This window comes from Piliocolobus tephrosceles, chromosome 11, assembly GCF_002776525.5.
Source record: "Piliocolobus tephrosceles isolate RC106 chromosome 11, ASM277652v3, whole genome shotgun sequence".
Classification (NCBI taxonomy): Eukaryota; Metazoa; Chordata; class Mammalia; order Primates; family Cercopithecidae; genus Piliocolobus; species Piliocolobus tephrosceles.
In genome coordinates, this window is record NC_045444.1 from 51,065,427 (window position 1) to 51,080,351 (window position 14,925).

General features: G+C 35.5%; 1 protein-coding gene across 1 annotated transcript in view; it reads right to left on the reverse strand.

The window, feature by feature from the left end:
* Positions 1–8,337, reverse strand: part of SCN3A (sodium voltage-gated channel alpha subunit 3) — a 112,821-nt gene extending 104,484 nt beyond the window's left edge. Inside the window, exon 1 of the mRNA XM_023188159.2 lies at positions 8,081–8,337. The gene's annotated coding sequence lies outside the window, so the exon portion shown is untranslated. The remainder of the gene's footprint in view (positions 1–8,080) is intronic.
* Between the last annotated feature and the right edge of the window lie 6,588 nt (positions 8,338–14,925).

Sequence of the window (14,925 nt, forward strand, 5' to 3'; positions counted from 1 at the left end):
ATTTAAAAGAAATGTGTCTTACAATGACTCAAGATAATTTTAAGATACTGAGTAGAAAACCATACCTTACAAATGCATAAGAGGGAGCTGACTATTGTTTTCATGGTGTATCTTACCTCTAGTGTTTATTTGCATGAAAATCTACATCTTGATTTGGATGTGCTCTGCCACTTTTCATATACCTCCATGCACTACCTTTTCCTTTTCAAAATGTACAAAGTGCTTTTAAATAAGGAGTTGGAATGTTTCCTCAAAAGAATCTAGTTAGTTCTTACAATTGTCATCCTGTTGGTAGAGGGAAATGGTTATGTCAACCATAAATTATTCATCCTCTACACAGATCATGTTATTTAAGGTGACCCTTCTTCATAAAAGCATTCCTTCCCTGGTTCAGGCTATCATTCTTATCAATAGCTTATTGGCTTCTTATTTATGTTTTCATTGCAGACTTCCCAATTACTTTGTGTATAAAGGTTGGGTTTTTTTTTTTTTTTTTTTTTTTTTTAAGTAAATGATCCAGTCCCAGTGGGAGGACACACTGTGTCACACACATTCTTCACAACCCTGGCCTCGAACATGATATTGTATTTCTTCTGTTTATCACAGAAGCACCAGCAACCTGCCTCAAAATGTGGATATTCTCATCTTGAGATTTAACAGATACTTTCTGTGATGAGAATCATTTTACTGACCACGTTGGCAGAATGTTAGAGATGACTGAAGAAAACATAGTTAACTATTAATATTAAATGATGATCCTCTAGAGAAAAGACTTTAGGATATAATCTTCTCTGAAGGACCTGTAGAGGATTGTCCTCTATGTCTCCGACTCAGCTGTGGGAAACCAATCTGGAACAGCAACGGGGGTGTTAACCCAGGAAATGTCTCCTTAAAAGCTGACTCATCTTAGGAATGAGATTCTTTTTAAGAAATGTAATTAATTATTAATTTCGCTCCACTGTTAGATTAATTCACTTCTTTCTCGGATATACCATTTTCTGAAAATATCTTTTAAAATGCATTTTGGTTTTAAAAAATATGTTCATTTACAGAATCTGTCTTTCCTCCAAATCTGCCTAAATTGCAGTTTTAAAAATTTAAAAATCAAGGTGTTTTGCTCTCAACTGATGATTTGGAGATTCAAAGAATATCTTTCAGTAGACCTACTCTTATTTGATTATTCGAGACTTAGTTCTCCAGGTAGCAATTTATAAGTAAGAAATAAATCAGTGAGTGAATCTATGGTTGTACAAATCTGAAGTTATGGATGCTCAGCTCCAAATGTGTACATTGTTTGCATGGTTAGCTTGCAAAATATTCCATAACCAGCAGCTGAATCAATTTTCAAATATACTTGGGATGATAAATTAACAATTTCAAATGTAAAATTATTTAAACACGTCAGTAAATGCCAGTGTGTTCAACTAAGGGAGAAATGGACACAAGCGTATCTTTTGTTGCTTCCTTAAGTATTTGCGTAATATCTTTACTTAACACATGCCCGCTGGGTAGCACTCTGAAATTATTTTGAAAAGCATTTGTCAACTATCATTCACTTCCCTAGCCAAGTTTTCATTGGCTTCGGTTATTTTTCTCTTTCTCTAGTCAATTGGTTTTCAAACCTGGCTACACATTTGAACTACAATTGCAGGACTTTTAAACAAATATTGATACCCAGATTCCGCCTCAGAGAATCTGACTGAATCGGTTGAAGGTGGAGCCAAGCATTGCTCTTTTTTAAAGTTTCCCATGTGAGTCTAATGTGCATCCACAGCTGTGGGCCACTCTCTGAATCAGCTCGTAATGTTCTACCTCTTTTTGTTTTCTCTCAGCATGCTTGCATATCTCTTTTTCTTTAGCTGTGTGTGTTTTTTTTTTCTCCTGACATTTTTATTGGTGAGGTCCTATAAATCTGTTTTTTGCTTCTCTCATTTTGCTTTTTTCTTCTTTTACTTCCTATTTCCTGGCCAAGAAGTTCTCATTCCAGGTATATATCTTTGATTTGTATTCTTATCCAATACTATTCAGGCTTTATGTCAGTGTAAGAGAACACAATATGATTGTGAATTATATTTTTGCCTGTTTTTTCCAATGCTAATTTAATAGTTTACATTAATTTTTGGTATAAATATAAAAAGATCAACAATAGAACCTAAGGCTATTGTAAAAAACTGATATTAAGGAAGGATTTATTTTAAATGTAATTATTATTCGCTATGACAAAAGACAATAAAACATTTTAGAATTTTGAGACCATACAGGTCTCAAGGACATGTATATATCATATCAATAATATTTTTCCCTTTCAGAGGTAAAGGACAGCAATGTGTTTGCCCTAAATTTTAAACTTTAAAAACAAGTTTCAACAGTATTTAAAGAACAGAGTGGAAGTGGGAATATTACATATTGCAACAAATATCATAGCAGAAACAAGATATCACTAGCAACAGAAAATAGCAATAGAAAAAAAGAAAAAAAATCAATGATGCTAAGTGTTGTGGTGATGTTAATATCGGGAAGAAAACTAGAAATCAAGAAGGTAATGCATAGATTCAAGGATTTGAAATGAAACAGACTGAGCCTAGACTGGGAGAAAAGAAATCTGAGTACCAATGTGGCTGTGCTTCTAAATATGGTCAAGTGGTTTCCTCTCCATGAGGTTTGTTTTCCCTCACTGACGAAAGTACTAGTTAGATTGGCAAAAGGAGAAAAAGAAACTTTGTAATTCCTTGGCCAGATCCTGCCTATACATGTGTCTTATTGAATCTATCTGATATTTTAAATAATGTGAAATAGATGACTCCATTTAACAACAGAGGGAAATCTTTACTAACAATTTGGATTTTTCAGCTTCTTCAGAGAAGTCATTTGATGTAACACTCTCCTAGCAGTGAGAAGGCGTTTTCCATTTTTAAAAAGGGCATGCATGCACTTTCTAGTTCTTCAGGCCCAACCGGAATGGCTTCACTGCTTTCTCCTACCTACTTTGCCCATGTAGGAATTTATGTTCGTTTCTTCTAGAATTTATTATTTAAGGTCATGACCAACCATAATATAAGTTCCATGATATATTTTCCATGAAAATGCTCTGAGTACTTGGGAACATGTTTAGTTAGGCATAATGAAAATAACTTATATGGCGAAAAATAAATGTCACAAGCAGATACACCAAGGAGACAGAGAAACTAACAAACAGGTGACTAGTCCTCAAATAGAGGCTTAAGCCTACAAAATGTGTCCTATTAAATCTTATGCAAGAATATGTTGGACTCTAGACCAGAAGTGCAATGTCACTCCTTAGAAATATGAATTGGAATTTAGTGAATTATTCCAGTTCAAGCTCTTTCTTGGGAAAGGAAAAGGACAAAATGTTCTGTACAACCAAAGTAAGAATAAAGTATATTCTGAAAATCAGGAGATTAAAATTCCCAAAAGGGAGCTTCTTGGCAGAAAATGGTCAAAGTTATTTAAAGAGTGACTTTGAATTCACCCATTGAATAAAACAATATTAAACCACTATTTAATAATTAAGGGACCATCATTTCTCTAACTTTGCTCCAGCACAGAGTTTAATCACATGAAGGGCTCCCTATATGCAGTCTCCAAAAAAATGAAAACCTAATTCAATTCTTACAGAAATAACTCCAGATTTCATAAGTTTTCTCTGAATTAAAATCCCTGAAAATTCATTTACACAACTATATCCAGCATATTTTTATATGTGCTGTATTTTAATATTGTAAACTTGCTTGTAAGTTACCTTTCAGTCATTCTTTATTCCTGGATCTTGGGTAAAACCTTCTTTAAAATTTTTTCCACAATGTCCTTTATCATTTCAAATCCTTATAGGAAATAAGTGGGATATTTAAAAAAGTAACCAAAAAAATACTTGGCACATTGAAACTTGTGGTATCCAGTTAAGTAGGTATTCATATAAATTTTAAAGAATTCTTCTACTTTAACAAATTATATGTCTGATGTAGATTCAAATTTTAGGTATCCAAAGAGCTGGTGCCTATCAGGAAGTTAATAAAACGAAGTATGTCTGTGCTTAGCAAAAGAGCAGGATTTTATTTATTGCTGTATTATTGAGAGGAAACACTATTCTGCTCCGAAATAGGTACCTGCACTTGTTATATCCCATTAAAATATAAACAAAGAATGTGTTAATGTCATCCTAGAGTGAAAAATATTTTCAGGTAAAGCTGAACTAAAAAAGTAGCTTCTCAATCAAAGATACATGTGTGAACTGGCAATACAAAGCAAGAATATGATTTTCTTTCTTCCAAATTTTCTAACTACCTCAAGTTAGAATTGTTCAATCTACCTCAAGAAGTAATTCAGATGTCAGGTTCTATATTGATTTGCCATGAAAGTTGTTTATGAGGTAAAACATAAGCATGAAATTTTGAAAATGAAAGCAGTTAGAATTAAAATTAATCGAAAATGTAAAATAGAATCTAAAAGTACAGAAATAGATTGTTAAGTAATTATATTTCATTGGTAGGTTGGTAATTAATCCTCACAGTTTTGGAAAACTGGTAAAACAACCATTAATATTAAGGTGTGAATGAATAATATATTTTTAGGTGACAAATGAAACATGAATTCCCAAACTTCAGTGAGTTCATGTTTCTATACATAACTGAAAATGAGAAAAAAGTAATCTTCACAGCGACCAATGTAAAGAAATATCACTATATAATCACATGTTCATTTCTTGGTGAAAAAAAAATCTTTAAATGCTTATTCTTATGGATGCTTTTAGTTAACTTCAACCCTAAAAATAAGAACTCATAAGAGCTAGAAGTGACCTAGAACTAAGAGACAGATGAGCAACAAATTCCAAGCACCACATTTGTCTCGTGGAGAAACACTACCCTCATATTTTTAAGGCTCCCAAGCTCTTAGCCCTCTCAGATCTGCCTAATCAAGAGTCCGTTAAGTCATCTTGGCTGCCATGAAGATGAAACTGACAGCACAGTTACTTGAGTCAGTTTAAAGAGGCTCAGGGTGGTTGAAGGGAAGGATTAGGAGGCCTGGGATGCTGAAAGGTCATCCCAGTTCTAGCTCCCGAAGACCCCAGTAGCACATAGCTGTCAGGAGCATGAAGCTACACTTAGAAACAACCTTTGGAGGAAAGCAGGGATTTTGCAGTCCATCAACCATTCATCAAGCACAATTTGCCTTTCCACATCTTATTGTACCGTTAATAGAATTGAAGCATTAGAGAGTTTGTGAGTTGATCACATAGCAAAGACTTTCCTGAGATTTTGGTTGTTGTCTGGTGGTCTTAGTAGAAATTACTTGGCATTTAAATGTGGTTTTGGTGAAACATAGATTCCCTTTGTGAATCTTTACAGAGACTTTTCATCTAACAGGTATATCCTCTTAAGGGAACATGAAATAAGGCCCTTTGCCTTTATTTTCATAAGAAGAAGAAAGTTTTGAAGTCCATGATAGCATATTGGGTATAAATAACTGTCTTATGGAAGGTATTATGAGTTGTATAAACTCTCCAAGAATTGCCTGGAATGCTAACACTAAGTGATATTATTATAGGTACACAATTGTTGTTGTAAAGGGCACCCTTCCAAGATGAGAATTATTTACTTTTCAGGTACATAATTATTTGGCAGTTTTATTCTATCCTTCCTGTTGTGGTGGAAGGTATTATATCACCAGCACTAACACTAACAATAATAGCAATGATGAAAATTTATGCCTTTATGTTTATCCTGTTCCTTTTGATGTGAGTTAGGTTGGCGGGGGAGAGAGGAAGGAGGTTCGTAATCATGTTCCAGGATCTATACCAAGCACTGAACAGACATTATTTTAGTTACACAATCCTGCAACACAGTCGTTATTATTCCTGTTTTATAGGTGATGTAATAAAGGCTCAGAGAGTTTAGATAACTTGTCAAGTAATAGTGGCCATAAAATGTAACCTGCCAAGCTCTTGCTCTTAACCACTTCTCCATATTGCTCCCTACTAGTTTCCAACACAGAAGGAACTGGCCAAGAAACGCCCCTACTTCTCTATTTTCCCACTTTCATGTTTAGCACATCAATCATAATTTACAACTCAGTGAGAGTCAAAGTTGTATCTTAATTAAGCTGAGAAACTAACTGAAGAAAAATCCAAATAAATGAGGATCAGAAAATTTTAAAAACAAAGTGTTCTTATATTGCTTTGGTTCTAATTTCCTTCCTTTATAGGCAAGGAAAATGCTCTTCAGTGATCCATAGTGTCTTTTCTGAGGCAACAAAACTCATTAGTAGCAGAACTTGAACCAGATCCCAAGACTTTCAGCTCAGGGTTCAACCTTTTTATCTTCAGTACTCAAATCACAGCATTTTTCTCAACTTTACAAATGCAATCACCACTACATTCTTTTAAAGAGTAAGTTATTCAAACTTGTTTGATATATCATTTAATCAAAACAGGTTTGATTTCCGAAATTTTTGAAAGAGCACATTTTGTGAAGTGAAGAACTCTGTATGTATCTGCTTTTCACATGGTGACCACAATTGTTGCAACTATACCAAGAAAAATAAAAGTTAACATTTGGGGCCAAAATTAAGCATTCATTCATAAATGTAAACCAGTTCAGTCAAGACCAGCTCTGGTGCTTACACAGAGCAAAGTTACTCACATTTAGTCACCTGTAGAGAAGCATGGTGTGTACAATACAATCAAGTTAATGAACAGCCATTTCTGGGAACACTGTCCGAAAAAATAGTTTTCTTTGTATCCTATGGTAGGAATTATTCTGAAATAGACAAGACCCAGGGCCCTCCTCTTAGGCAATCACTCTTTTGAAATGTTTTCAGGGGGACAATTATTGCTACTCAATGTAAAATGTTAAGTAAGATGTCAATATTTTTTAACATATTATTAGAAATACAGTTTGGAGGCCTCAAATTCTATTTTTGAAGCCCTTTTAGCCAGTACTGACTGGAAGCCCTGTTGAAATCAGAGGTCTTCATTTAATATAGGGTACACTTTATTTGGAGTGAATGTGATGAAATGTTTCCATGCAAATTCCTACAAGCACTTATGCCTTTATCTTTGTCCTCATAAGCCACATTACACTACCTGTTGTGTATTTTAAAACCATGTATGATTTTTAAAACTTATCTTTCAATTTATAACTATAGATTTCTGTCAATAATTTCTTATTCTAATTATGTGGTGGCAAACTGAATGAAACATTTATGGTTATGATATAGAATATTCTAAATACGACTACAGAAAATATGGATCATAGATAAAGTAAATTATTGTTTTATGGCTCCAGTAGTTCTTCCTGGTAATTAATAAAAATAATCAGTTATTAAATATATACAGAAAAAAACAATAATCTATCAAGCTCATAGAACAATTAATCAGGAAGATGTAATAATCTTTAAATCAATAAATTAAAAGGTAAACATTTAATATAAAATGAATATATTAAAGGATAAAGAAGTAGCATATTATGGAACATATAAAGATTATTTTATTTTTTGAAGGTTCAACCTCTTTTAAATGGTTAGTATTGGTGTTCTTTTCTCTATGAAAACAGATTCCAGAGAAAAATGATAGTGTGCTTCACAAAGCCAAACACCTCTATATTGTTATCACTCCCTATATGCATGGCCTCTCTAAAGCTGTTAAATAAAAGACTGAAGCACAAGAATGATAGTTCCAATTTCACTATACATTAATGTTTTAAAAATACTGAACACACTGGGCATTTAAATAGATGACATACAGCCAGGAAACTCATTAGACTAGCTTTAAGTATAATAAAAAATATTTTTTCTGAATACAATAAATCATAAGCATCTACAAAAACACAAGACCATTGATGCCTAGTATGTACCATAAATCACCATTTCCAGACAGACTCTGTTTTCTTTGAAAGATAAAGAAATAGTAAGCAGTTTACACATCAAACGATGCCTTTGGTTCCTGTAATTTACATTTAAACAACACTGGGTTAAAAATAGCAGCATGAAGATGATTTTAAAGTAAGAAAAATGACCTGGTAGCTAGATTCTATGGTGCAGATAATGAAATGTTTTGTCAGCTTACCTGATAAAACAGAGCCTTATGAATTACAGCATAACAAAGCCCAGCATCCAAGATGGTTAGGGTATAACGTGTCTTCCTCTGCAGCTGTTCAGTTTTTTTTTTTTTTGACCACAGAGGTTTACAAATTAATTACAATCTTTTTTTCTTTCTTTCTCTGTGGACAAGAAAACAAAGAGACCGTTCCAGAATCCTCTCTCTTATGCCTCCGCTTCCTGTTCTGAGATTCACTCTATGGTACCCAACATATATCAGAAAACAGCTTTGAGAAAGAAAAAAAAAGAAAGAAAGAAAGAAAAAAAGGCGGATAGCACTCAAAGTGGTACCGCCATCTACTGGCGGACACACACAAAATTGAACCAAAGAAAGTACATTCCCATTATCCTCTATCATGGGGAGAAAAGGAAACCTGTATGAAGCATGGCAGTTGTGAAAGTGCCCCAAGATGACAGCAGAGAGGTGATGTGAGCTAAAATTTCCCAACACACTAAAAAAATGTAACTTATCTACTACATATAAATATGTATGGGACCCTTTTACATATTCAGTTATTTGCATTTTACTAATATTTTTTCTAAATTTTATCATTTTGTTGTTTCACTTGATTGTTTCATGCATAAACTACTAAAATTAAAATATATAAAAATTACTGTTGGAAAATTAGGTTTTAAGTTTACATTACCCTTTATGTGTGGAGTTTTGTAAAAGCTCCCTTGTGGCCTGCTCTGGTCTTTTGAAAACCTTTTCTTTTCCTGGGATGAATTATTTCCAAGGTGAGTAATTTGACTCCTTAGAGAACAGTGTAACACATACTCACTGATAGTATTTTTGTGTTGCTTTCTGGTAAAATATTTGCAAGAAATATCTAAATGTAGAAAAATATTCTATACATCAGTGAACCTACCAAGTGTAGACCTTTGGATTATTTTGGTGCATGTGTATGACACCAGGAACAGTGGAAATTCATCTTAAATGAGGTAATGCAAATCAGTTATTTATATTATGTCTATAAAATACTTTTATAAGGCCAGGCATGGTGGCTCACACCTGTAATCATAGCACTTTGAGAAGCCAAGGCGGGCAGATCACCTGAGATCAGGAGTTCGAGACAAGCCTGGCCAACGTGGTGAAACACCGTCTCTGCTAAATATATAAAACTTAGCCAGGCATGGTGGCACATGCCTGTAATCTCAGCTACTTGGGAGGCTGAGGCGTAAGAATCGCTCGAACCTGGGGGCGGAGGTTGCAGTAAGCCAAGATCCTACCACTGCCCTCCAGCCTGGGTGACAGAGAGACTCTGTCTCAAAAATAAATAAATAAAATAAAATACTTAAGAAAATGTATTACTTATTAGGATAGTAAAGCACACAATACATAAACAAAATAAAAATAATTCATCAGTTATTAAGATATTTCTCAATCCAGATGTATGTTATTGTTTCATCTGACCTTTCATATTTACTTTAGAGCAAATGACTACAATTTTATTACAGTTTATCATCAATTAAATAAATACTTTCATATTGACAAACCAACTGTATGGATGGACAAAAATGATGTCAAGTATTATATCAGACTTGAAAAGACACAGAGAGAAATACACAGTGCCTGCCATAAAGGAGCTCATATAAAGAAGAAAAACAAATATAGCTGATACCACATTTCCCGGCTACGTGTTCAAGCAATGTTAGTTACATACTTCGTTTTCAATTGTGGCCCACATTTTGTCTAATGGCAGAAAAATAAATCTAGTCAGTTTTCTAGGTAAACTAAATTACTTGAGGCTTTTCCCAATTATTTTGGGTTTGCATTCAGCCAATACATGATTTTCCTCTTCTATCTTTCCTTCTCATGGAGACCGATCTAAGTTCAGGAGCGTGTACATATACAGAGAAAGCAGAGTATGACCCTGGTCCCCCTTTCTCCATGTGGGCATCCACTGAGGCGAGGAGTCCTGCATGATCCATGACCATCATTATCCCTCATATCTACTAACGTACCCACAGACCCATTGGGCCCCGGGAATACCATCCATCCAACTTTGCATGGCAGCATTCCCTCTTTGTCACTTCTTCCTCTAAGGAAACTTTTGTTCTTATATCCTTGAGGAGTATATAAGAAAAAGCAGCATGTTCCCAGGTTCGCTCTTGCTTGTAATTGACTGACTTAAGCCTTCCTCCCTGCCCCAGGCCCCTCACACAGCCATCTCTGTTCTGCTGTTTGCAAACCATGGGATGTAACACACTCTGCAGACTTCAGGCAAGCAAGGTACAATCTCTGCCACACTAGAATAATGTAAGTAGATGGAAACTTCTCATCTTTTCACCTTTCTAGCTAATCTTAGATTGGCAAACTATGTAAGAAGCCCTTTTCAGAGACTCCTTTCCTTCTTCATTAACTTCCTTTTCAGGCTCAAAAGAGTTTTGCTTGGATCTCTTCCTTCTATACCAAAGGTAAGCTGGAGCCAAGTGTTTTCCCTTGAAATCTTTTTGTCTTCTGCCTAATGTATCAGTTTACCAGGGCTGCTGTAACAAACTACCATCCTGAGGGGCTTAGACACATAGAAATCAATTTTTTCATAGTTCTGGCTACTCAGAGGCCAGAATCAAGGTGTCAGCACGATCATGCTTCCTCTGAAACCTGCCGGGGAAGGATACTTTCTTGCTTCTCTTAGCTTTTAGTAGCCCCAGATGTTCCTTGGTTTGTGGTAGCATGACTCCAGTCTCTGTCTCTGCCTCTGTCTTTATATGGTAGATTCCCTGCATCTCTGTCTTAACGTGGTCCTCCCTCTGTGTCAAATTTTCTCCTCTTTATAAGAACACCAGTCACTTTGGATTAGGGTCCACCCTCTTAACCTAATTTTAACCTGATTATCTCTGTAAATACCGTATTTCCAAATAAGGGCATATTCTAAATTACTCAGGATTAGAACTTTTCTGGAGGAGGCACAATTCAACCCCTAACACAAGAATTTAAATATAAAGCAAAAGAATTTGACAATTCTTTGGTCTATCTCCAACGACAATTCCACTTGGGCAATATTAGCCTTGGCTATCTGGCCAGAATTGGGGAGGGTAGGAGAAAAGCCTCAGGTAATGATGAAGACATTTAATAATATTAATAACAAAACTAATATTTATTGGTACTATGTGCCAGACATTGTTCTAAGCACTTTACATATGTTCATTCAACCTCCACCCATATGAGGTATTATTATACACACTTCACAGATGAAGAAGCAATGAAATATGAGGGAAGTAAAACATAGTTAGTACCTGATATGGTTTGGCTGTGTCCCCACCCAGATATCATCTTGAATTGTAGCTCCCATAATCCCTACATGTCGTGGGGGCACCTGGTAGGAGGTAATTGAATCATGGGGACAGGTTTGCCCACGCTGTTCTCGTCATAATGAATAAGTCTCATGAGAGCTGATGGTTTTATAAAGAGGAACGTGTCCCCTGCACACGTTCGCTTGCCTGCCACCATGTAAGATGTGCCTTTGCTCTTCCTTCACATTCCACCATGATTGTGAGGCCTTCCCAGTCATGTGGAACAGGGAATCCACTAAACCTCTTTTTCTTTATACATTACCCAGTCTCAGGTGTTTCTTCATGGCAGTGTGAAAATGGACTAATACAGTACCTCACATCTCATCCCAACACAAGCAATTGCAATTGGGTAAGATCACTCTTATGATGCAAGCATCTGTCAGATGCTGAAAGAACACAAAGAAAATCACCTTCCACTAATTTAGACCATTGATACTCACACATTTAGTGTACATTTATAACCTTTTATTGTTTCATTGTATACATTTTCTGTCATGAAAGATTTCTATTTTCTAGGCACTTTGAACTTTTTCTTCTCTACTCATGGACAAACTAGCCCTGCTCACTGTCTCTCAACTAAATGTTCATTAACTCTGCCAGTCCCTACTGCTCCACACTCATTTTACCATTACTAGTAATATTTAATAGAATATTAATTCTATCACTAAGTTTTGGGTATCCAGATGCTCCAAAGAGTTTTCTGATGATGTCTTCTTAGGAGCTAATTTTTCTTAGGTTATACTAGGCCACATTTTAATGAGAACTGGTTTGAACAAAATAAGAAAAACAAACGATAATTATTGTGGCAATATTCCTCATAGAAAAAAAGAAAAATAAATAAATGCCAGCAAAGAGAGATTTACTCTTTGTTGCTAAAGAAACTAATTTTATCTTGTCATTAAAAGTAAAAAATTATATAAAGGAAGAGTGACCAGAAGTGTAATATCATTTGCTATGATTCTAACTTCATTGTGACTTTCATACCTTTTTTCTGTAGATGGAATGACAGGTAGTTTGCAAATCTTCAGTGAGTGGATTCTGAGAGGGTTAAGGTGAAATAGTCATTGATTACCAACCTAAGGTTTCTGGAACCTTAGTGGTGTCTGACCACATGTTGTAAACACATCATGCATAAATCACAGAAATTCACACTAGAAGAGAGCTAAAGCTGGAACTCATGGGTTGCTCTGTGCATCTCTACAGTTCTGATTACTCAAGGTCTTCAGAGCCTTTGTGGGTAGGAGCTATAATGCTGGTTTCTATTTGATTTTATAAGCTTCATAGCCAAATAATACTTTTCGTAGCATCTATAGATCTACCAAAAGATTCCCAGACTCTGGCTCAATTTTCTTATTTCCTAGACTATTATTTCCCAAACAGTGGTTGGAGGAATACTACTGTCCTGCTGGACTAATGAAGGACCACTCCACACCCACCAGAATGGCTACAACTTAGAAAAGGCTTGTCATATTGTTTGTGAGAATCTAGAGCTACAGAAGCTGCCGGAGACTTCAGATAGGAATGTAAACTAGTATAACCACTTACAAAAATGGTGTGGCATTACCAACTACTCTTAGGCGTATACCGGACAGAAATGTGTGTGTGTACAAGAATGCCTGTAGCAGCATTATTGAAAACAGGTCGAACAAGAAAGAGCAGAAATATTATGAACAGGAGAATGGATATAGGAATTGTGGTATTCTTAATCTATAGTATCATACTAACATGAAAATGAAAGAACTGCAGCTACCCACTGAAGTATGTTGGATTTCACAGATCTAAGGCTGAGGACAAAGAAGGTATGTAAACAAAACATTATTAAATTTTAAAACAGGACTGGGCATGGTGGCTCAAACCTATAATTTCAACTTTTTTGAAGGCTGAAGCAGAGGGATCACTTGAGCCTCCAGGAGTTCAAGACCAGCCTGGGAAAGATGGCAAGACCCTATCTCTACAAAAAAAAAAAAAAAAAGAAAGAAAGAAAGAAAGAAAGATTAGCTGGGTATGGTGGTGTGCACCTGTGATCCCAGCTACTCAGGAGGCAGATATGGGAGAATCACTTGAGCCAGGGAGTTCCAGGCCACAGTGAGCCATGATCATGCCAGTTCACTGTAGACTGGTCAACAAAGCCAGACTCTTAAAAGATAAAAATAAAAACAGGTTAAATAAACTCTAATATTGGAAGTAAGAACATTGGTTTCTCTTGAGATAGATAGAGCTTTTGGCAAGATTGGTTGAGATAAGGGCTATTCTGGGTAAGATACTATTTCTAAATCTGGGTAATAGTTATATAGGAATTCACTTCATGATAATTCATTGAGCCAAACCTTTATGCACTTTTTTTGCATTTGGATTGTATTTCAAATTTGAAAATAACACATGAGTTTTTTTGACAGTTGTCACCTCTGAGGAAGGTAAAAGTAATGAAAGGTGGAATTTCCAGGATTTGATCTGTATGTATCTGTTCTGTTTGAACGTTGTATGCTTATTAGTGTAATAAGCGCATTATTAGTGTAATTTTCAAAAAATAAATTTAAGGCATTAAAAGTACGGTAAAGATGTACCTTCATACTATTTGTACTTATTTGCCTCTAAGTTATTCTCTTTTTAAGTTGTGTCTAGGATGGCATTCATCATTATTTTAAACTGAGTCTGTCCTGGAATTCCTCTTATGTCAGAAGGCCTATTCAAGCTGATACTCAGCTTCTATGCTTCTGTCTTCAGTCATCTTAGTAACAAAGTTAACTACCACTGTGTTTGCATGTATGTTAAATAAACAAAATTTACATGTCATCTACAATTTCACACCTCTATAGTCTAGTTTAGATTTGTATCTCCTGATTGTACATACTGAGACTAACTCACTTTTGCCCACTGCCTAATATATTATGCCATAAATTATGCAATGAAATAAATGACTTGATAAAAGATAATAAAACACTTTTACCTTTATTACATCTCTTCCTTTAAAATATCTATACAAGTTGAGAAGGGTAGATAATTTTCACATTTTTCAAAGGAGAAAAATTGACACAGAAATGTGAAGATTACGTGATGGTTAAAAATTGGCGAAATGGCCGGGCGCGGTGGCTTAAGCCTGTAATCCCAGCACTTTGGGAGGCCGAGACGGGTGGATCACGAGGTCAGGAGATCAGACCATCCTGGCTAACACAGTGAAACCCCGTTTCTACTGAAAATACAAAAAACTAGCCGGGCGAGGTGGCGGGGGCCTGTAGTCCCAGCTACTCCGGAGGCTGAGGCAGGAGAATGGCGTAAACCCGGGAGGCGGAGCTTGCAGTGAGCTGAGATCCGGCCACTGCACTCCAGTCTGGGCGACAGAGGGAGACTCCGTCTCAAAAAAAAAAAAAAAAAAAAAAAAAAAAAATTGGCTAAAAAACCAGGATAATTGCCAGTTTGAAATATATGCACTAGACGATATGATTTTATATCAAGGGCTCATTTCAGATATAATAACTGTCAAATATTATTTAGAAGGTGTGCTTGATTCAGCAATAT